General features: G+C 41.9%; 1 long non-coding RNA gene across 1 annotated transcript in view; it reads right to left on the bottom strand.

The window, feature by feature from the left end:
- LOC309623232 overlaps positions 1-23,034 on the bottom strand; it is a 43,612-nt gene extending 20,578 nt beyond the window's left edge. The window contains exons 1-2 of the long non-coding RNA XR_014241280.1: positions 22,523-23,034; positions 19,655-22,459 (exon numbers count right to left, since the gene is read on the bottom strand). This is a non-coding gene — a long non-coding RNA (uncharacterized lncRNA). The remainder of the gene's footprint in view (positions 1-19,654; positions 22,460-22,522) is intronic.
- Between the last annotated feature and the right edge of the window lie 307 nt (positions 23,035-23,341).

Raw genomic sequence — 23,341 nt, 5'->3', positions numbered from 1 at the left:
TGTGATATCATGAACTGTGAAGAAGTCTCCCTGCTACACTAAATAATACTGCTTTCTCCTACGAGCTATAATCAGGAGGGTATATACATGATTTATATATGGCCACTCCCAATTTCTGTGCCCATGGCAGATATCACAATGTATCATAGCATTATTTTTCACAACCCTATTGTATACAGGATATGACATGAATCAGACAGCCACTGACTATCAAAAAGGAATATATGCCATCTCCTAACATCCACAAATAGAGGATCAGTCATCGTGATACAATTTCAGCTTCTTATTAAAGAGTAAATAATTGTGGGAGGAGTAAAGCTAGATGGAAAGTGATATCAGCCATTAACAATTCAGTATAAGTTAAATAACTCTCTCTTTTTTTTTTCTCCCTGATAGCAGGTTCACAGTAGTTTGATTGACCTTAAAGATGCTGGCCTCCAGGGGCTGGTAAAGAAGAAAAAATTAGAGACCTGAGAAGGTTTTGGAACAAATATTGCTTACTGCATCATTTTGCAAATTAATTGTATTCCACCTGAATAATAAACGATACCCAAACTTTCTCCCTGGCCCTCAATAGGACTTTTGCCTTGAATCTCTACCTTGTTCCTTTCCCCTTTGCTTTCTGTCTTCTTTCTCATTACACATTCCTCCTAACTGTAAAATTCCTGAACATACGTGTATTTAAAGGAGATTAATCATTCAGATACCATAATTAGTTCAAGAATTGTGTCTTTTCGAGATGGAATGAACTAATTAATTTTTTTTTTTTCTCCCAGGGAACCTGCTCTCAGATGTGAGCTAATTAGTGAGCTGCACATCAAAAGAAGTGAAGTGTATCTTGTAAATAGGATTTCATTTAAAACAGATCAAAGGAAGATTTACCCAAATCACTCCCCCCACCCTCTGAGTTCTGCAAGCATCAGGCAGACAGCAAAGAGAACAACACGTCACCTCATGATAAACGTAACTCCGAAAGAAGAACTGTGATGCCCAAGTCAGATATTAATGAGGAAGGAGAACCAAATATGTCCAAGGATGGAATTTCACCTCTTAGAACTTTTACAGTTGGGTTTCTGAGGTAGGCCAACAGGGCAGCAATCCATGTCTGTGATTCACTCTACGCGTAAAGCTGGAGGGTTGGAAATATGGTCTCTAGACTTGGTGCTCTCTGACTGAAAGCTGTGTAACCTTGGGCAAGTTGCTTAACCTCTCTGGGATTCACTTTCCTCATCTGTAATATATGAATCCCAATCCCTTCTCTATCCACCTCTCAAGAGATTTGTAAAGATCAAGTGAGATGATTAATGTGAAAAGGGTTTCGAAAAAAATCTAAAGTGGCTATACAAATGTGAAGCATTTTTGGCATGGTTAACAATGTCTCCATAGGCAGAATAAATTAGAAGAAGAGGAAAGTTTCCCAGATGATTTTGGCCAAAATTATAGCTCCTGAGGAAAACAGCATCCCAGTGGGCTGCCTCTGTAGATCAGATTCACAGCATAATTACTCAAACCTCCTTTCTCTTGTGATTACAGTTAGAAATTAGCTTCCAAAGAAAAAGCAACTCAAACTAAGGAAAGGGATGAAAAGATCCTTTTGTTTTCCTTTGAAGTTCCAGATTTCTGAACATGACAGATTTCACAAAAATGAGATAACTTGTCCTTCTAAACCTTCAGTCACGTGTCTATCGGCCTAGAAGGGCAAATGGAACTGAAGCAGCTGGTGATTGACTGTGAAAAGGGCCCTTTGACTTGAATTTAAAATGCAAACTGATGTAAAGGAAATCAGTAACTACATTTTTTACTACACAAATAGCTTCGTGTCACTTTTTGGTGGTTGTCGTTGAACACTGAGAACTTCAAGGTAGATGAGAAAGCAGGTAAGATGTTCCCTATAGAAAAACTCTTCCCAGAGAAATGAAGCCAATGTATTCCTGCAGACGAGAGCGTGAACACAGATGGAGAGGTACACTTTGACCTGGTGATCGGCAGTGACTCAGGGAGCAGCTGGTGAGGAAGGAGGTGGCTCTGGGCAGCACTGGAAAGGCCTCAGGTCCTTTTGTGTATGTGCAGTAAAACTGGTAACACTATAAACCCGGAGCTGCTAACTAGGTCTGTGGATAACCTTAAGACAAAGACATGAGACAATTTACTTCCCTTCCCTAACCCCACCAATCTGGGAAGGCACACCTCTTCTCACAGGGAAGAGAAAATAAGAGAGAAAAAAAGTTCTGGAAGCTACCTCCTCGATGCTTCAGACAAGCAGAAGGTCCTGTTTAATGGGTCGAGGTGGGAACAGGGGCTGGAGGAAGGTGGTGGTAGAGGATGGTTAGCCCTACCATGAACAACAGTACTGTAGGCACTATGGCACTTGGCAGAGGCAATATTTTTTTACTTTTCTTACTATTTTTATAGAGGAGAAACTCACGTAATATAAAATTAACCACTTTACAGTACACATTTAGTGGTATTCAGTACATTCACCATGCTATACAACTATCAGCTCAATCTAGCTGCAAACTTTTTCATCACCCCAAAGGAGACTCTATACCCATTAAACAGTCACTTCCCATTCCGCCCTCCTCAGAGGCAATACTTTTAATAGGGGCTTTCTGTTGCCCAGCCCCACCCAAATAACAGCCAGGGTTCACTAGTGTCTTCTTCAAGCCTACTTGCAAACCCTCAATCATGTCAAGTGTGTAGACACAGTCTTTGCATCTCTGGACTTGACTCAGGCAACCAGAGGCCCTCCCCAAGGCCCTGTGCCTAGTGCTGTCACAGGCATCTTTGGCTGAAGGACCATATCTCTAATAGAGGATCATCAGGCCTTTGGAGAGGAGTTCGGAGGTGTGTGGTGACCAGCATTCACGCACATCTAAGGCTGTCTCTGGATCCCACTCAGGGGTGGAGCTTTACTTTTGACCATGAAACAATTTCCAATTGGCTACACACTGCTTGCTCTGGATCAGTGCTTGAAGTGATGACAGACAGCTTCTTGAAGGACTTGACAGAGGCATATCTCTCATGATATCCCCACAAGGCCAGCACGCTACAGTAGGTGCTCACTCAACAATGGTTGAATTACCCACTAGGAGGGAAGGCTGCCGAACGTTTGAGTACCAGTTAGCTCTGAGGCAAGGCCTGGCTTAGATTCACACTTCTGTTCCTGTGCACCCAGACCTTGGTATTTCTGAGCCTCAGTGTCCTCGTTTGCAAAATAAATCCATAATACTGCTTCTCTCTTAGGGCCCGAGTGAATATTATATAAGCTATAATAGATGTAAAGTGCTTAGGACAGCTTCTCCAATATTGGAGGCCTCTGCACACTGTAGGAAAGGACGATCTCAGTGGTAGAAATGAGGGAGAGGGCTAGAAGGTACATAACGTTGTTGAAAAAGTAAGAAAGAGTCTTAGCTCAAGAAACAAGACTACAGGATCAGCTGGGGGATACAGGGATACTTTAAGCCCAACTAACAAGAAGCGATGTTACTTCTGCTTCTGGCTTCTTGAGTCCCAGCAATGATACTCTGGAAGACCTCTTCAAACAGCAGGGGGCCAAAGAAAAAGACTGATGGGGTCTGTATTGTACAAACAACCAGCCCAGCCCTTGGTTCCGTGTGCTCTTCCATTACTAAAACAAAAAACAAAACCCAATGACCTTTCTTGGTTAAACTTCTACGATAGGAATCAAATGTTCCATGGAGGCCTTGTCCCTTGGCATCCCAGTTGAACCTTCCAGGCTGGGGTGTGAGAACAGAGTCCGTGTTAAGCCACAAGAGGCAGATTCCCAAATACCAGGAGGAGGTTGTATTCTCATGTAGAGTTATATTCCCACCCTGCAGATCTGGATTCCCATGGGACGCAGGACACAGCTCTCCCACTCCATGTTTGCCCCTAAATTCTTCCTACATCAAGCTAAACAAACTGTTGACATAAGCCAAACTGATTCTGCTTCACCCAAGCACATTGTTTTCCAGGGCCAGGGCATGGTGCTTCCTGCAACTTGTCATGTTGGGAAAAGAAAAGTATTTTATTTTGGAGCTATGATGGACTTAGCTAAGACAGATCAAAGTTCTTTCTCTTCTTTGTTAGAGAATTGCTTTTTGTCCTGATTGAACCCTGCAGGTTCAATCAATTTAGGTATGACTGGTTTATTTTACCAGGTCAATCAAAAACAGAAAGAAAGAGAATGGAGATGTAATAGCACTTGAATGTATATGTGTGTGTAACTATATTGCACTTGGTATTTTCCCATTCCAGAATCAGTTTTGTTGTTCACAACTGGAATCAACTAGAGAGTGACGTTTTGAGATATACCAAGGACTCAGTTCTTGGCCCTTCCATTTTTCATTGATCAAAACAGACATGGCTTGCCCTTATGGATGGCATGAAACTTGAAGTATAACAGAAACTTGAATGAGAGAACCAAGACTGAATAAGATCCCAACAGATTAGGACGATAGGCCAAATCTGGCAAGATAAAACGTTATGAGTAAAAACATCATGTTATGAAGTTTAAAAAAAGTCAACTAGAATGTATGAGGAAGGAATAACATGGTTTAACAGTTCACCTGAAAATAACCTGGAGAGAGAAAATAGTTTCATCTTTCATGGAAACTGCTGTCGATTTGTACCAGCTTCCAGGAACACTGTGTTGAGCAGGATTCTGAAATACATGCTGAGCTCACTGGGCAAGGGGGTTATGACTGATTTCCATGGTTGGCCGTGGGCAAGGAATGGGAGGGCACCGATACAGATATTGCCTATTTGTCAATAGTGGGACAAAATTGATGTGTATCCATAAAATGTGTAAAGTTACCTGTTGTTTTTCCTTGCCCAATACCCATTCACCTTTCTGCTGGTAAGTGAAACCTGTTTTTCTCTGGATACACACCCCTCCACCACTCAGTGCAAATGATTCCAGTGTCGCTGATTCTACTCCCAGTTCTGGTATAGAGAATACCAGGCTTGCCCCATCAGTGTATCACATCCCCATGGCCACAATGATTATTTCAAACATAATCAGGTTCCCAGCAGAACGAATCAAAGGCAATTCTGAGGTTTCTATTTAAAATGTTGGGCAAAAGGAAATCTCTCTGTTTAGCATGGTTATGGGGAAAGTAAGAAGTGACCCTGAAGCTGCTTGGCAGTCTTTTTATCACCATGAGGGAGAAAGCAGCCTGATAATAGAATCAAAAAGAAGAAAATAAAGAAAAGAGAGACCTCTAATGAAATTATTTAAGCAAGTGGATTCAACTGTGCCTGAAGCCTACTATCCTTGATCTTTCAGTCATATGAGCTGGCTTTTTGTTTCTTTTTGCTTTTAAGACATTTTGAGTTTGGTTTCCTGACACTTTTAACCAAAGAAATCTTAATATTGTGATTTAATAAAGGTAAATACACCACATTCAAGGAGGTGATGGTCCCACTGTTTTCTGTGCTAGTCACAAAGTTTAAGGTTAAGAAAGGGATTCCTGGACTTCCCTGGTGGCACAGTGGTTAAGAATCCGCCTGCCAGTGCAGGGGACATGGGTTCAAGCCCTGGTCTGGGAAGATCCCACATGCCACAGAGCAACTAAACCCATGCGTCACAACTACTGAACCTGCACTCTAGAGCCCTCGAGCCACAACTACTGAGCCTGCACACCACAACTACTGAACCTGCACCCTAGAGCCCTAGAACCACAGCTACTGAGCCTGCGCACCACAACTACTGAAGCCCGTACGCCTAGGCTCTTGCTCCACAGCAAGAGAAGCCTCCGCAGTGAGAGGCCCGCGCACCACAACGAAGAGTAGCCCCCATTCGCTGCAACTAGAGAAAAGCCCACACGCAGCAACGAAGACCCAACGCAGCCAAAAATAAATAAATAAATAAATAAATATAAATAAATTTAAAAAAAAAAGAAAGGGATTCCTGGTTGTAGGAGGAGATGAGCATTACAACAGGAGCCAGTATTTACTGAAGGCTTACTATGTGCCAGGTACTGTCCTCATTAGCTCTTCATTACAACTCTATGTAGAAATAGGAATTATTATTCCTCATATTACAGATTAGGAAACTGAGGCTGTTTCCTCAAAAAGAAGCTAAGAAATTTCCTTAAAGTCACACAGTTGGTCAGTGAAGGAGCCAAATTTGCATCCATGACTGCCTGACCCCAGATCCCATGTTCCTGACTTCAAAGCTGAACTGCTTGGTCCTCTTAAGACTTTTCTAATGTAAAATTCAGAGAAATATCCACTTGCCAGTACATATGTATTTGAAAAAAATACGTTTTTCTTCTGAAGAAGATGGGATCTGGTAACAGAAGTTCTATTTACTAGCTGAGGCCAGCGATGGATTTGACATGAAAATTTGAGAGCAATAACACTATAAGCCACAGTGGAATTGCTCCTCATGGTAAAAGGTTGAGGAATTTAGAGGCCAAGGAATGATCTGGAAAGAAAGAGAAGCCAGGAAAACTGAATACCGCAAATAAGAAATGGAGGGAAAAAAAGATTCCCTCCACCCCTTCCCTTATTTTCCCTTGTTCCCCAACCCTCCTTGGGAAGAACAGAGATAAATGGACCTCAGAGATGAAGAATATCTAAGTAGTAATGATGGTCATTACTACTGTGTACCAAACATCTCTGCCTTTCTTCCCAGCCATACACAGTCACATTTCCCTACATCCTTTAAAGTCAGGTGTGACATGCGACTGACTTCAGTCAACGCGACATGTGCAGAAGCGAGGAGAAGAGACACGTGTTACTTATGGGCATTGTTTTTTCCCCTTGCTGAGGTGATCATGGAAGCACATATCAAGATGGAATCTCTATCAGTCTTTCTCCCTGAGTAAGCACACTGAGCAGAATCTCCCTGTCAACCCATTTTGGGCATTCAATGTGAGTGAGAAATAAACTTTGGCTGTGCTAAGACCCTGAGATGTGGGGATTATTTGTTACTGCAACATCACCTCAATTTTCCTGACTGATGAAGATTTCAAGTTTGTTCACTGTAGTTAAACTCTCTCTGTCATCTCTCCTGTGAGGTCCTCAGTTAATCCAACATTGTTCACTAACCCTTTGCTGTGAGGGGATTCCTCTGGGGAAGCTCCAGAAAGATGAAGGAACTGCTGATGTCTGGATTTCATACATAGTTTGTATGCTTATCTACTTTTGCCTGTGATTTCAGTTTGACAGTTTTTCTTTTCCACCTAGTGTAATATAGGTCGTTTTGTTTAATAGGTTCTCTAAATATTTGAGGACCTTGGGGGAAACTGTATTACTTATGAAGAAAAACTGCCATTGAATCTAAAGTGTTTTGTGGAAAAGAGAAAAAAATAAAACCAAACAAGAAAATCCAACAATTTACCATAATCACCAAAGAAAATTACTTAAATAAGATTTACTATTATTTTTGAAAGGACTTCTATTCCACAATTTACAGAATTATTTCCTAATTTCCTTTCAGTTTCACATTTCAACTTTTCCTCCTGCCCTGCTCATTTAATAATTTAACCATTTTATATAAGTTCCTTCACATTTATCATTTCATTTGCTCCTGTAGATAATTCCCCTCTGAGGTGGTTAAGACAACTGTTCCTTAAACCTTATTTTTATATCCATTTTCTCATCTACTCCATCCAACAAATCTATGAGGTGAGCAATGCTTCTGTTATTATCTCATTCGACAGATGGAAGCACTAAGCCTGAGAGAGACCAAGTGACTTGCATGGAGCAACAAAGTGGTGGAGAAAGGCCCAAAAACTAAATCTCCTGGCTCAGAGCATTAATGAAAAAAAAAAAACAGGAAGACCTAGATTACCATTTTTTAAAAAATTACCCTGCATTTGGGAAAAGGCTGGAAAAGAATGGGAAAAATGAAATGAGTTGTGGAAGTGCCTATTGTTTAAAACATTTACTTTAATGTTTTTATAATGGTGGTTTAAATATGAATGAATAAAAATCGGAAAAAGGAAATAGAAAACTTGCTGAAGTTGCATGGAAAGTGGTCTTGTCTTCTGTATTCCTGAGAGGGAGGGGACCAATTTCAGCTCAAATATTTCTAGAGTTCAAGATCCAGCCCGTGGTTAATTTTATGCTTATAAATCTGTCAATTTTGAAAACAATCAATAACTAATATTTATTGATCACTTACTGTGTCCTAGGCAGTGGACTAGGTGCTTTTCATGGATTATTTTATGTTATCCTCTGCAACTATCTGATGAGTTAGATAGGGTTATTAGTTCTATTTTAGAGATGATGACACTGAGGCTCAGAGAGGTTAAGTAACTTGCTCACAACTACATGGATAGAAAACTGTAAAACAGGGACTGCAACCCAGCTAGCTTGACATCAGTGTTCATGTTCATAATCACTGTGCTACATAGTCCCTAAGCTGTTCTATTTGTCATTGCTGCGGAAGCCTGAAGACATAAAGCTCACAATATTTTCTTAGAATATAGATTTGTCCCTTCCTCCTTATATCTAATTACATTACTCCCTTCTCACATCTGTTAGTTTTTTTCATGCTCAGGATGAAAAGTGTCATCTCTAATGCCACCCCCTATCGATTAGCAGCGTCTGCTAGAGTGTGGTATTGACAAGGATTCTAAGGCTACAAGAAAAATTGCCATGATTGATTTACAATGTCTGCTGTGGGCACAGGAGGGGTAAGTGTTGACCAAGTGCAAGCAATTTGCCCGCCAGCATCTGAAGGTGGTAAAAGGAAGCATTTGGATAGCAGGTCTAGGACCATTGCTTCTGATGTTCCCCAAGTCATTCAAGGGCAATAGAAGTGATTTTGACTCCAAACCACTTAAAAGTGATTAGGGAGAAACCATGAGTCCCAGGTGAGTGACAGGAGCCTGGCCAATAACAGGTCTTCATTGCTCCCACCTCTCATTAGTGGAAGAATCTTGCTCTTTTTTTCTGTTGTGCTCACTTATTTACTTGACAAATACCACGTGCCAAACAGTAATCTACCTACTAAGGAAGGAGCATAGAACAAGATGGACATAATCTCTGCTTTCCTGAAGTTTATCTTCTAGTGGGAAGAAAGGCAATAAACTGGTAAAGAAGCAAACAATTTCATATAATATTTCAGTGTTAAGTGCTGTGAAAAAGTCAAGCAAATAAGGGGATCTAGCAATGGGGCTGGGGTGCAGGGTGAGAGGTGGAGACTTAGGTAGAGGTTGCGGGGGAAGGTCTGGTTGTCCAGTTGTCAACTTCACAATGACACTGATACATTTGTACCCTCAGGCTCTCAGCTGCAATAAGTTGTACGTCAACATGCACAGCTTAGTAAAGGAGATGCCTTGGTTCCCAAATCCGCTCACTTCTGCTGTGTGGTCTTTGAATCACTTGCTACAGCCATATTCCTCACGTTTCTCAGCAAATTTTATTTTCTTCGTGGATTTTGTGTGTGTGTGTTTATTTTTCAAATTTCTACAATGTTTCAATCTACGTATTTTATCATTATTATTGTCTCTTCCTATGCTGTTTTCCCCACCTAGACTATGTTTCCCTCTTCTCTATCTCATGAACATGACTTATTCTTCAAGATCCAGGTTGTTATACCAAATCCACCCAAGTGAAGTTAGGTATCTCTTCCTGAGGTCACCATGACCCTCTGCACACTGTTTTTTGGGTGTTCCAGTGACAACCTCTGAGACCACTGCGTTTCTGACTCCAAAGCTTCTAGTCGATTTCAGCTTCACCTACCCCAGAATTAGTGCTGTAGGGGCCTTATTGAAGGTTCCTTTGTAGCCCCAATGCCTAATCCAAAGCATGATACATGGCAGGAACTCAACAGCTACAATATGGAGGAGAGGAAGATTGGATCAATGGGTCTGTGGGTCTGACACATGCTCTCTGCTTGACCTTCCACAGATCACTTAAGCTCTCTGAGCTAGTTTTCTCATCAATTTAAGGTAAAGACAAAAACCCAGTTCACAGGATGGTTATGAGGATTAAATGAGATGATTCATGCAAAACACTTTGTAAAATACTTGACACAAACTTAGCCCTCCATAAATGATAGTAATTAATAGTAAGTCCGAAGTTGAACAATTAATAGTTGTGATAGCAATAGTACAGCTGATCGATAATGAAATATGGGTGAATGGATGGATGGGTAGATGTTTCGGCTTTTGTGATTGTACTTGACTTGGAATGACTGTTCTGTTCTGAACTCCTCTGGCTTCATGTTCTCCTTGGCTGTTGACTACTTAACACCCCTTCTGTCTCTAGCCTTTGACTTCAGTACCTTTTTCGGGGGCTTAAAGTCTATTTTCTTAATCCACCACTGCTCATGGCTTGGGGTAACATCCAGAGATTTATTAAAGAGGAGACTGACATATGCATTATATACAGTTGTGCTATTTTTACTCCTTCATTCACCTTCTTTTTTTCATCTACACGTCAAAAACTAGTCATTTATGTGGCATTTAATGCCTCATAAATGTTATGAGGCTTTATACAGCACTCACTGAGAGGAATATGGTGAAAAGAGTTTATTCAGTATTTTAAATCTAATTTCTCAAAGTTATCCTTGTGTTTCCCCCCAGTGGTGTGCATATTTAAGTCCAGCACCCAGGGTTTTGCCAAGCAAATTGTTATTGATGTGTAGAGTTAAAAAGGCAGGAACAAGAGGTTTCTTACTGTGCTAACTGGTAACTCTGCATGTCTTAAAATAAATCATGCCTGGAACTGCCAAGCCATCCTGGTTTTCTGCTTGCTGATCTGTGAAGAGGCTTAGACCTTTTCCTGAGTGTATCTTATTCCCATTCTGCAGGCTGCAGAGCCTTCCTGGCTCATGGGCAGAGGGATGAGCATCGGCAAGATGGCCTCTGCTTCCAACATCTCTGACACAGTCTCCTTCCTGGCTGCAAGCTGAGCTGTGGGGTGTAGGGCTGGTCACCAGGGCCCTGAACACTGAGACACAGGCCAAGGAATACAGGTAGAAGCCAAGCATGACCCCCCCCCCGCCCCAGCCCTTGGTATCCTTCCTGGTTCCAGAGCAGAAGGTTCAATCAGGAAAGATGTCAAGCACTAGGAAGCACAGAGAAGTCAGTGGAAAGACATACCCACACACACACATGCACATTATGCTGCCATTAAGATCCTGCTTTCAAAAATATATAACATGGGGGAATGCACCTGATATAGTGTTAAGAGAAAAAGGAAAGAACCTTATATATGTAGAACCTTATTGTGTATATATGTATATATAAATGATTAGAAAAAAGACTGGAAGAAAACAAAAATAATAGTCTTGAATTGGTTGTATCACATACAAATGTTATGACATCTTCATTTAAGATATCTTCTTTATATTATCTTTTTATATCCTCCAAATTTCTACCATGTTCGAATATTATTTTCTTAAGATATTATTATTTAAGGCAAGGCAGTAAGACAAGAGACAGAATGAGAGAGGATGGGAGGCAGAATGTTTTAGGCAAGCTGCAAGGAACAGAAACCTAATTCAACCTGACTTAAGTAAAAAAAATTAAATATATTGGGTTACCACTAGGAATCCAGGAACCCTGGGTTCAGGATCCAAGGACTCCAGCAATGTCCTAGGGACCCATGTCTCCCTCCTCCTCCCCCTTCCCCTCTCTCCCTCTCCTCCTCCTGTACCCCTGTCAATAGTGCTAGAGGCCACAGAGTGAAATGGTTGAGAGCACAGGCTCAGGAGCCAGACTGCCTAGGTTCAAATTGTGCCTTCCCCACTTAAGAGCTTTTTTTAACCTGGAGTTATTTAACCCCTAAATGTCACAGTTTTCTCATCTGTGAAATAGGGATAATAATAGCAATAATAATGATAATAATGATCATTAAGTATAAGGTCTATGAACATTAAATGAGTTAATATACGTAAAGCACTTAGATTAGTTCTTGGCATATGGATGGCACTCAGTAAATGTTATCCATCACCACCACCGCCACCACCATCATCACTTGCCTTTGTTGACTACATTTTGCAGATAAAATCTTATCAATGGCAAAACGGCTACCAGCAGCCATACACCTACATCCTCTGAGCATAGCATCCTCAAAGGAAAGAGGATTTCTCTTTGTCTGTGTTCGATTGTCAATCTCAGGAGACTCTAAATGGCCTGGCCTGGTTCTATGCCCAGACATGAGCCTGTCACTGTGGCCCAGGAGGTCAGGGACATGTGGATTGGCCAGTTTGGGTCACAGGTGTTTTCTATGGTGGAGCTGGGACACCGTAATTGACAGCCACACCAGGGCCTCAGAGAATGAAAGAGTTCCTCCAGAGAAAAAAGAAGACTGTGAATAGGCAATCAAAAAATTATTGCTATCCAAGAGGGACTTTCTTGAATTGAGTATTCTAAACCTCTTGCCAATCAATCACAGAAACCAGTGATTGAATCCTCACATAATGGCCTCAAATTGGATTCCATAGGCCCATAACTTGCAGCAGAAAAGTGGGCTCTATCCCAGGTGGATTATAAAATGCAGGCTGGGGTGGAATGAACAAATATGTGAAATACTACCCATCCCACCCTATGGGCACGTGGCACCTAGACGCCAGAAAAGGATACCTTCTCGGAGTTAAGGTGTTACAGGTTGGAGTGAGGGAGACCAGTTAGGAGCCATAGCTGTCATCCAGACAAGAGATTTTGGTGTCCTGAACCAAAGGAAGTGGACAGATATGAGAAGATAGGGAGTAAGCTCAACAGCACTTAGGAGTAGGCTATGAGGAGAGAGAGGAGTCCAGATGGTGCCCATGGTTTCCTCTCTGGTCAGGTGGGTGAATGAGTATCACTTAATGAGATGTAAATACATGGGGAAGAACAGGTTGGGGACAGTGGGAGATGGAAGAGAGATGAAGACACCAAGGCCATTCACTACCAAGTGGTATCACATGTCCCTTTCCCAGCAGACTGTGTTGGCAGCACCACTGAAAAAATGTTAAATGAACCCTGGCAATTTCTACATGTTGACAAGGAAGACTAAAGACCACTGTTTCGTAAGCAAAACACGGTCGCTCTGGCTATAAGACCACCAAGTACTTCTTAAAGTTCATTTGCATGGTGGTGAGTCAGTAACAAAGGCCCTGGGCCTCACAATGCATTTGCAACATTTCCAAACTCAGGAGAAAACCTGCAGGGTTTCAGAGATCAGCATGATCAGCTCAAACAACCAATTTGTCATGAAGTAATCTGTGTAAATTACCATAGCGAGAATATTTTCTATCATCTGCATGGTTTCATGGAAAGCATTTTCTTCTATTATTTAATCCCTTGGGCTGCAGGGAATTGTTTTACAGTGATCTAATACAGCAGAAGCTGGGTTTATTTACAGGACTTGTTAGAAATGATTCCGCCTTCTCACTCCTTGGCTTTGAGGCTAAAATAATGGGTGCACGGAGCAAGTCTGGAGATTCTTGACAAGACTGGAGGACAAGGAAGTCAACATATAGTACAGACATCATTCACATTCTCAAGGCCTTTTAAGATTCATGTGCTAATTTTAAAATGGGCATTAAAAAAGAAAGGCATGAAAACATATTCTACATTGGTGGGTCTTAACTCTTACGGGTCTCAGGCACCTTTGAAAATCTTATAAAACTATGGAACCTATGGCCAGGAGAATCCACATGCACGTGCACACATTTCACACACAACATAGCAAGGACTCATGGAATGCTTTAAGCCCATCTGTGGACTCCAGGTTAAGGATACCTACTATGTCCATAAGGACACCTACGACTGTCCATGAATTTTCATCGCCTCTCCTCTTCATTGTTCTCCATTTTAATTTTCAGTATGAGAACAATGAACAAATGAACAGCATGGTGTGTGTACGTAACACACACTTCTGGATTGTCCAAAGATTAGTATGTAGCAGCCTAAATTACCAGAACACAACTGAGAACCCAAAAGGAAGGAGGATACAAAACTATAGGGAGACCATGCACTAAAGCTGAAGAGTTACTCTGGTGCCTGCAGGAACCCATTAACTCTTTATTTTTCACAAAATTCTAGTAAGATTAACTATCTGCTCTCCTAGCCACCAGCAAATCAAACAGTGGAAAATGGGCTGCTATAGACAGGCAGCCTCAAGAGCTCAACTTATTGAGAAACTGACAGCAAGGATAGAGGGGGAAAAAATTCTCAATGTGTTGTCAAGGGCCTACTTTAAGCCTGCCTTTGAGTTAGGTGCTAGGGATACAAAGATGAATAATTTCAGGTTGATTTAGGAATTGGGGATTGGTGAGAAAGAAACAAATAATCAAAATGCATCATGGTAAATGTTTCAGTAAAAATATGTACAAACTGCTACGTTGAGAACAAAAGAAGAAATACCAGGCTTTGCCTTTAGAGCCTAGGAAGAGAGTAAAGGGAATAACAGAGTTGAATCTACAAGGATGAGTCAGAATTGACCAAGTAGTTATAGCGATGAATGAATTTCAGACCGAGACATGGAGTGGAGTTTGGACAGATATATATGAGCACGTATGGACAGGCAGGTGAATATGGGCAGAGGTGGCTAAGCAGGTGTGAGGGGCAGATGTGCACAGGTGAGTGCAGATGTGATGTGTGGATGGGCAGGAATGAGTTAGGATCAGGAATGGAGGAAGCCGTGCTGACAAGGAGATCAGTGTAATTCTATAGCAGTCCTTGAACATTACACCAGGGGATTTGGATTTTTTTCCCAATAGGCAATGAGGAGCCATTAAGAGGGTTTTCTCACAGGGTAGGAGCTTGAAGGAATCAGATTTATGAAAGATAACTCCAGCAGCAATTTGGAGGATGAACTAGAGCTGGTGTTGACTGGACTGGCAAATCAAGCAGTTAGGAAACTATTATAATGGCCTGATGCAAAATGATGAGGACCTGAACCAAGGCAGTGTTGGCAAAGATAAATATGAGTGTATGTGCACGTGGGTATGCATATGTGCAAGAAGAAGAGAGAAGGAAAGAGAAGGAGAGATATTATTTGTGTGTGTGTTGTATATATGTGTGTCGGTTGAAATATTTTTGTGAACTAAGATCTTCAAGGCTTGGTGAGGTATTGAGAAAGAGGAAGGAAGAGGAAGAAACTCAGTAATTTCATTGTATGTATAAGCACAATATTTATATCTTATCCCAACCTCACATATTGAGATCCTTGCCAGTTTAGAAGATATGGTTATTTGAGTAGCACAATCTCAAGTTTGCCTTTGAAATATCCACGAAAACAGTGGTTACCAAATGCCAGACAATGGGTTTTCCATATTAGAATCCCCTGGGGTCTTCATTAAAAACAGATTCCTGGGAACTTACCACAGATCTAACAAATCACTCTGGGTGGGAGCCCAGGGAATTCATATTTTTAACTATCTGGTCAAATGACTCTGCTGGGAAGCTGTGATTGGGAACAACCACTTTTAACAACTCAACTATCAGTCAACTTGAAGAAGGATGTACAAATGCTCAGAAGAGTAAATCTCTCATGCAACATTCAAGAATGCATATACTACCAATATTTTCATTATACAAGGAAACAAAAGGCCCTCCATTTGATACCACTTTTGGGGGGGCCTCATCTCAAAGTAACTGCATATGCTTTAGAATAGCTCATTGCATTTCTTTCAGCATATTCCTTAATTTAGTCTCTTCAGTAGTTTACCCTCAGCCTAATGTTTTGATAGATATCAATGAGTAACAGGCCAAGCTGAAGCTAAGCAGTCTGCAGAAAATATTCAGATGTAAGTCCTATTTCTTTTTCTCTTTACCTCCCACCCTAGGTGAACTCATCCAGTCCTGTTGCTTAAATAGCATCTATATGCCGACGACTCACAAATTTTTACCTCCATCCTGAATCTCTCATCTGTACTTTAGGGTCATATATCCAACTGTCTCCTTGTCACCTCTAGTTGGCATCTCATATGAATCTCGATTTTAAGAAAGCTGAAAAGTACTGAACTCTTAAATCACTCCACCTAACCTTTTCTTCCCCATCTCCAATCTTCTCAACCTCAGCAAATGGTACCACCATTTACCCAGTGGCTCTAGCCAAAATCCTCGGGGAGATCATTTTTGATCCCTCCCTCTTCCTAACCACCCCCTTCCACGTCTATTTCTAAATCTTGTGAATTTTACCTCCCAAATGTATTCCAAATCTGCCCATGACTCTTCACCTCTACTTCTATGACCTTGATCCGAGCCACCACCATCTTTTGCTTTATCTAACAGAAGCTGGGACAATTTCTCTTCCAAGCCACTCTGACCACTGCGGCCAGAGGGCTCTTTAAAAATTACAGCACCTCATGCCCCTGCTTACAACCCCCGAGTGGTGTTCCAGTGCACTCAGAATCATATCCAAACCCCTTTTCAGGGTTTCCTTTCTCTTCCATCTCATCCAGGCCCTGTGTCCTTCCATCACTACCCTCCAATCAAATGGACCTTCCTCTAGGTCCTTGAACACACCCAACTGCTCCCCATTGCAGAGCCATCACTCCTGCTCCTCCCAATGTATGCAACTCCTCACCAGGCTAAATTTTCGTCCTCCAGTCTGAGCTAAATCTCTATTCCAAGAGGTTTGCCCTCTTCATCTAGGCTAAGATTCAGCACACCTTTTCTGTAGGGAGCCAGATAGAAAATATCTTAAGCCACGCAGGCCATGTGGTCTCTATCATGACTACTCAACTGTTTTTGTAGCAAATCATCCATAGGCAATATGCAAATGATATGCGTGACTGTGTTTCAATAAAACTTTATTTACAAAAAAAGGGAACAGGCAGATTTGGCCTCTCGGCTGTGGTTTGCTAATTCCTGACCTAAACCAAAGTATGACTCTTCTGCTATTCTTCCTCAGAGCTTCTCATAAGTCCTAAACATGTGCCCACTGCCTGTGTCTCCCACTAGTCTCTTAGCTCCATGAGGACAGAAAGCTCAGGCTCTTATGTATTCCACATCAAATATATAGTTCCTGGCAGAGTGCCTGCCGCAGTGCGGCCTCAGTAAACACTGGTTGGATAAAGGAAGAAAAGGACAGTTGAGGAAGGAAGGGAGAATTTCTCTTTGAAGCCCAAGTACTTTTTGTAAAAAGGCAGCAGCCATGTCTGGCCTGTACTTTTTAACTCCTTTCTCAACAGAGTTCCTGGGTGAATCACTTATTCATTTATTGCTTTGTTCATTCCGTCATTTCTTCAGCAATGCAGCATTTACTAACATCCAAGATGGCAGGCTGAGGGCTCTTCCCAGATCTCTGCTCCCAGAAGCCTTCTTTCTGGTTTTTCTGCTGGGAGGCCAGTGCAAGATTCAAGCTTTGTGACGTGAAATTGAGAGGCTAAAGCAATTAGTAAAAAAGGCCAGCAGGGTCGCCTCTCAACCAGAAGGGTGCCCTGCCCTCTCCACCCTGACTCATTACCCTGAAACAGCCCTCCACACAACTCTTCACTGTTTCTCCACTTTGACAGATGAAAAGCGAATAACTGGATACCCTGAAAGTTTAGCACCAACACTGCTTTGAAAGAGATGCCACCCGAGGGTTGCATGTCCCACTCCTCCCTCTCCATCCCCCCCCCCAATCCCTATGCCCTTCCCCATCTTCCCCATCCTCCTCCAGGCTGACTGGAATGCCAGCGAGGAAGCTGAGAGATGGGCAGTCATTAAAGATCATCAACTAAAGAGCTCTTCACCAGGCAGGATTATGTTTAATAGACAGCAAGAGTATTCCTGCTGGCTCCTGTTAAGTTTCATCAAAACTGTGCCTAATTAAAATCTTCAATTTAATTATGCTCTTCTGCATTACAAATTTTGATCAAATTGATTTAATTTGGTGCAGGGAGAGATGTTCCTTCACATGCAAAGTGAACCCGTCCTGAGGTTAGGTTCTGTGTCCAGAAGCTTCTTGGGATCCCTCTAATCTGGATTGCCTTTACCCTCCCGCATCCTGGGAATTGGTGAATCGCAGGCGGCTCAGGGAATTGGCAATTGTTGCTCTGCCCACATCTGCAAGAGCTGTCCTGAAGCCACAAAGAAGCTGACAGCTGTCTTCCCCCACCCACCTCCCCCCTCTCAGCCTCCCTTTCCTCCTCTGCTTTAAGAAATACCCCCATCTTGGGAAAAATCGCACCCAATCTGTCAGTGAAATATGCTGTGGGACTGAAGTTCTGGCAATCTGTTTCCACTCTGGAGACAAATCTCAGCTTGTTAGTGGCCCTACAGAGAACTTTAGAGTGTCCTTAGTTCACAGAGCCCCAAAGCAAACAGTGCCCTGATCACCCAGGCCAAGGCATTCTACCCCTCCTTCCACTTATGATCAAAAGTCCTGCCAAGACTCAACTTCCCAACCCTTCTTTCTCCTTTCCAGGGTCCTTCACTCCATCCTATAAGGCCCTAAGACCTGACATCCCTCAGACAATCCCCTCCACCATATACCCACTTGGCAGCCAGACCCTTCCTGATGGTCTCACCCTCATCAAAACATCCCTATGTGAGGCCCCACTCACTCTCCAGGGCTTCTCCTATTAATTGACTAGCCAATCTGATGATCAAATTTCTTCCCAAACAACAAAAGCAACAACAACAAAAACTTAAAAAAAAAAAAATGCTCCTTACTGCATTAGCCAAAGTGCGAGCTCCCTTCCACGTGGGTGTGCCCAGGGTTAATTTGTCCTATGTGAAGCCACAGACTAAACGCTCCCTGTCATCCTACAGAGTCAGTTTTACTCAGAAATAATTTAAACTCTTATTTGCATACTGCAGAATAAACTAGAAAATTCACACGATGTATTAAGACAGAAGAGGAGACTTGAAAGGTAAGCCTGTTGGGGGCTGCAGCCCCAGGCCCCTTGGGTCTCAGTCAATTTCCTCCATCTTGGGCAAAGAAGCATACGTTGTCCTGGTGATGCCTTTCTCACCATTGTTAATGTGTGTCCCCTCACTAGGACCTCTGACACCAGAAGACTTTTACTTAAAGTGTGGCCATCCCCCCTGGGAAGAATGTCTAAATCTACTTCTGCCTCTTCCTCTCCCTTCAACTCCATTCCGAAAACTGTCAACTGCTTGATTGAAAATTTTCATTTGCATGGTCTGCCACAGCCTTGAAATGAACTTGCCTACAATTCTAAACCTACCATTTCCTGCCAGTACCATCAAACTTGCTCTCCCCTGTCATTCCCCAGTTTCTCCTAATGGTGCCCCAATTTTCCCAGGCACTGCGCGGGGGGGAAACATAGCAGACATCCTCAACATCATCCATCAAATAAGTAAATAAATAAATAGGAGTTGCTTTTAGTGTTGTTATTTCAAAACCATCACATAACAAATCCTTACTTGTTCTTTAATGGGTAAATAGATTAGACCTTGGTGGTGTTGTTTTTTTTTAAACAAATATGCTTTTGGTTACTGATTCTATTTGAGCATGCACTCCATAATAGTTTAGGACTAGATGTTTCAACCCAACTTAATAATCCTCTATCCCCTAAGCAAGGCCATTGCCAAGTCCTGTCAGCACATAGTAGGGCTCAACAAATGCTAGGTGTTAATAGAAATAATAATAAATAAAAATATATCATAACATGGTAAAAGATGTCAGTGGATGGTATGCAATTAGCTGCCAAGCGAGCAAGGAGAGAAGGCTAAGAAAGCAGAGAGAGAGCTGAGAGGTCAGGAGAGAGTGGTCCCTCCCACCCTGACAGTGTGGTGAGACATACCATCCAGGGAAATTTAGAAAGGTAGCCAGGAGACTTTGAGGCCTGCTTGTGAGACAGACAAACCAGCTTTCCCAGAGCTTGTGGTTTATGCTTCTTTGGCAAGACGATGCTGACTTGAGAGCAGAATCCAATGGAACGAGGAGAGTCATGCTAGGGCAATGGCTGGTGTGGCACAAAGCCAGAAGGCCTGAAATGAAAAGTATAAAAGGCATTACAGAGGAGGCACTCAAGAATTTATGTAGTGAATTAATTATAACAATATTTTAATGGCTAAAACATTTATTGAGAGCTTGCTCTGGGCTGAGCAGCATTTAAGTGCTGTACAGGCATTACTTGTTTAATCCCTGGCATGGTCCGGAAAGGGACCTTTTATTACTCTGATTTGATAGATGTGAAATGAACCTCAGAAAGGTTAAGTAATCTGTGCAAGGTTGCACAGCTAGAAAGTGGTGGAGTTAGGGTCTGAATCCAGAGCCTGAGTGTTTCATCCTCAAATTTTTCTTCCTCCTACTTAAATGTCTGCATTTTTATTTAAATTTCCTCTTTTTTCCTCTGACAATGTTTCAACTCCACACTCAGCAGACTCTTTGAAGGTAGAGGTAGAGTCTCAGAGTTCTTCAAATTCTTCTCAATGCCTCACCCAATGCCTTCTATAGTAAATACTTAATAAATCTGATTGATTTATTGATAGAAATATTTGTTAATGGCACAACGTTGAGAAAATCAGGCACTGTAGCAAACAGGGGAAAACTTTCTAGAAAGGATCACTCAGTCTTATCTGGTGAAGCCTGTGTACTATCAACAGGCTGTATGCAACAGTCTCTCCTGGCCCACACAGCACTGCTGGTTCTGTTGCCTGGGACCCTCTTTTCTTACCTTCCCCCTTTTCCTGGTTTATTCCCTCCTGTACTATAGACCTCAGCATATATACCTTTTCCTCCAGGAAGACTTCTCTGATTCCCCCCAAATTTGGATTAGAAGCTCCCACAAAATCCTATACTTCTCCCATCACAACATTTATCCCACTGCATTACAATTATCTAGTTCACTCTTCAGTCCTTCCCAAGTAGATCATAAGCTTCTTGAAAATAGGGTTGTCCTCACTACCTCGCACATGGTATATATTTTTTAAAATATATATATTCTATATACATACATACACTGGGTATACTATATACTTGTTGAATATATATTTATTGAAATAGTTGTAATGAGAGCTCTCTTACCTCACCCAAATCAAGGTCAATATGCCCCAAATCTTCAAGGCACAGTGGAGGAGCAGTGAACACAAATTTCCCTATTTCACAGTTTTGTCTAAGCCAGGACTCGCATTCTCTCAGGATATACCAAGGAGAAAAAGTGATGGAGAGAAGCTGGAAAGGTAGACAAGTTTACTGACCTCATCTACAAGACAGCCCCAGTTACCCGGGCTTTGTGATTTGGGGCAAGTTCCATATCCTCTCAAAGTTTAGGTGAGGAAGTGGTGAAGCACTCTGCCTCCCTCATGGGATTGTTGCAAAGATTCATTAAGACGTAAAACAGTTAGAACAGTGCCTGGCACATAGTATCTGCCCAGTAAGTGTCAGATGCTGTTATTATTTTATAGCATCAGCTGGTATTTGAGTGTGAGATTTTCCATTTTTACTCATACGGAGTAACTCTGCCTGAACACTTTAATGTCACTGGTATATTATTATGCAATTAATATACACAAGTAATATTGACAGTAATACATGCAATTAATTAAATGTTTGGAGATGCTGATGTCTTGGAAACAAAGTCAGATTGATTAAACCCCAGCTGGTCTAAGTGACCACAAGTGTGGTCTGACTGGCTACATGAAGCAGCCAGGCTTTGGCCGGACCAGAGGATTCATCAAAAGTCTCAGATCCCTGGCTCGGCAATAGTTCTCACTCCTCAGCACCTTTCCAATCCAGTTCACAAAGCTGAAAATTAAAACAAGTTAATAAGAACCATAAAATTTTGATACCAACAAATGTTCTTAAATTTTACTCAGCCATAAAGCTGTTTACGACAGGAGAGTAGAAAGTTTCCCTCTAATTTTTTAAGCTGTGAGCAGCAACATGAACAAACGATGTAGACTGTACATTCAAGAACAAAGTTTGGAATTGTGATCAGATAAATCAACAATAAAAAGCGAATCTGACATATTTAATGATAAATCTTTTTATTGTGCTGTGCAGTAATTAGACAAAATGAGAAGCTCACATAACGGCTGTAATTATTTAGTCATATTACTTTCATATTGTCAAACCAAACTTTCATGGATTTTCTCTTTCCATTTTGTTAGTTATTCTGCATTTATAAAAAGCCCCTGTGTTGACTATTTTCTCTGATGCTACTTAAGATTTCAATGGACTCCTCATTGCACGAAGGCATAATTAGACATAAGCACACACCCACATGTTGGAAGATAGAGATCTAGGATCCGAGTCTCCATGTTCTGAGCTCCTGCATGCTTCTCTGGCTCAGGGCAATAGCTCCTGAGACCACCTATTTTCCAGCCTGTGAGGTCCAAACCTTCCCCTGTACTTCTCATTCTCTCTTGAGATAAGAGTTTCTGAATAAGAAGATTGCTATAGTCCCTTTTCCATAGAAGGATCATTAACCTCATTTGATGATGCTACCTGCTCTAACAAATAGAACCCTAATTACAAATAGATCACAGCTTATTATGTTACATAACGGCTGTAACGTAATAGTCGTGTATTTCTGCTCACTTAACAACCCAAGGCAGGTATCCCTGTTTGTCATGAGACGCTCTTCCATCCAGTGATTTGAAGACTCAGAACTCCTTCTATCTTGTGGCTTCACTGTTCCCTAAAGCTTTGTCTTCATTGTTTGCACTCATCTAGCAAAAGAGAAGAGCATGGATGAGATCTCGCTACTTCATAAAAACCTTGACCCTGACATTGCACCCATCACTGTCATTAGAACTTGGCCACATAATCACACACCTAATTTCAAGGGAGACTCAGAAACGAGATCAAGCTATTTGCTCAGGAAAAAGAAACAGGTTTTGATGTACAGCCTGCAATCTCCACCCTTCCTGAAATCAGTGTGGAAATGAGAAGGTAGAGTCAGCAAACCAGATGTATAATTGGGGGGGTGGGGGGATGAAATGAGATAGCAGGGAAAATAAAACAAGAAGCTGTAAAGTTCATTACTGGGAAAACTGGGGAAATATGAATTTTTCCTGTACAATAGTATTATATTAATGCTAAATTTCCCAAGTGTGATAATTATGTTGTGGTTATGGAGGAGAATGATCTTATTCTTAGATGGTGGCTCCCAAAATACTCAGGGGTGAAGTACCATTGATGGCTTCAACTTACTCTCAAATGCTCCTCCAAGTGCACATACAGAAAGAGAGGGAGAGGGAGAGGAAGAAGGAGAGGGAGAGGGGGAGGGAGAAGGAGAGGGAAAGGGGAGGGAGAGAGGGAGGGAGGGAGAGAGAGAGGGGGAGGGGGAGAGGGAGAGGGAGAGAGAGAGCTCAAATGTGCTTAAATGTTAACAATCTGTGATTCCTGATGAAGCCTATTCAAGGAGCAAAGGCCTGTAGGTATGACATAGGCCAGGAAGGACACAGTATGCTGAAGACAGGAATCGGGCCAGGGTTGCTGGAGTATAAAATGCCCAGCAGTGAGGGCAGGAGATGAGCCCAGA

Source organism: Balaenoptera borealis (assembly GCF_965194805.1).
Source record: "Balaenoptera borealis genome assembly, chromosome: 2".
Lineage (NCBI taxonomy): Eukaryota > Metazoa > Chordata > Mammalia > Artiodactyla > Balaenopteridae > Balaenoptera > Balaenoptera borealis.
The sequence above is the reverse complement of the archived record's forward strand: the minus strand, read 5'-3'. Positions and strand labels throughout refer to the sequence as shown.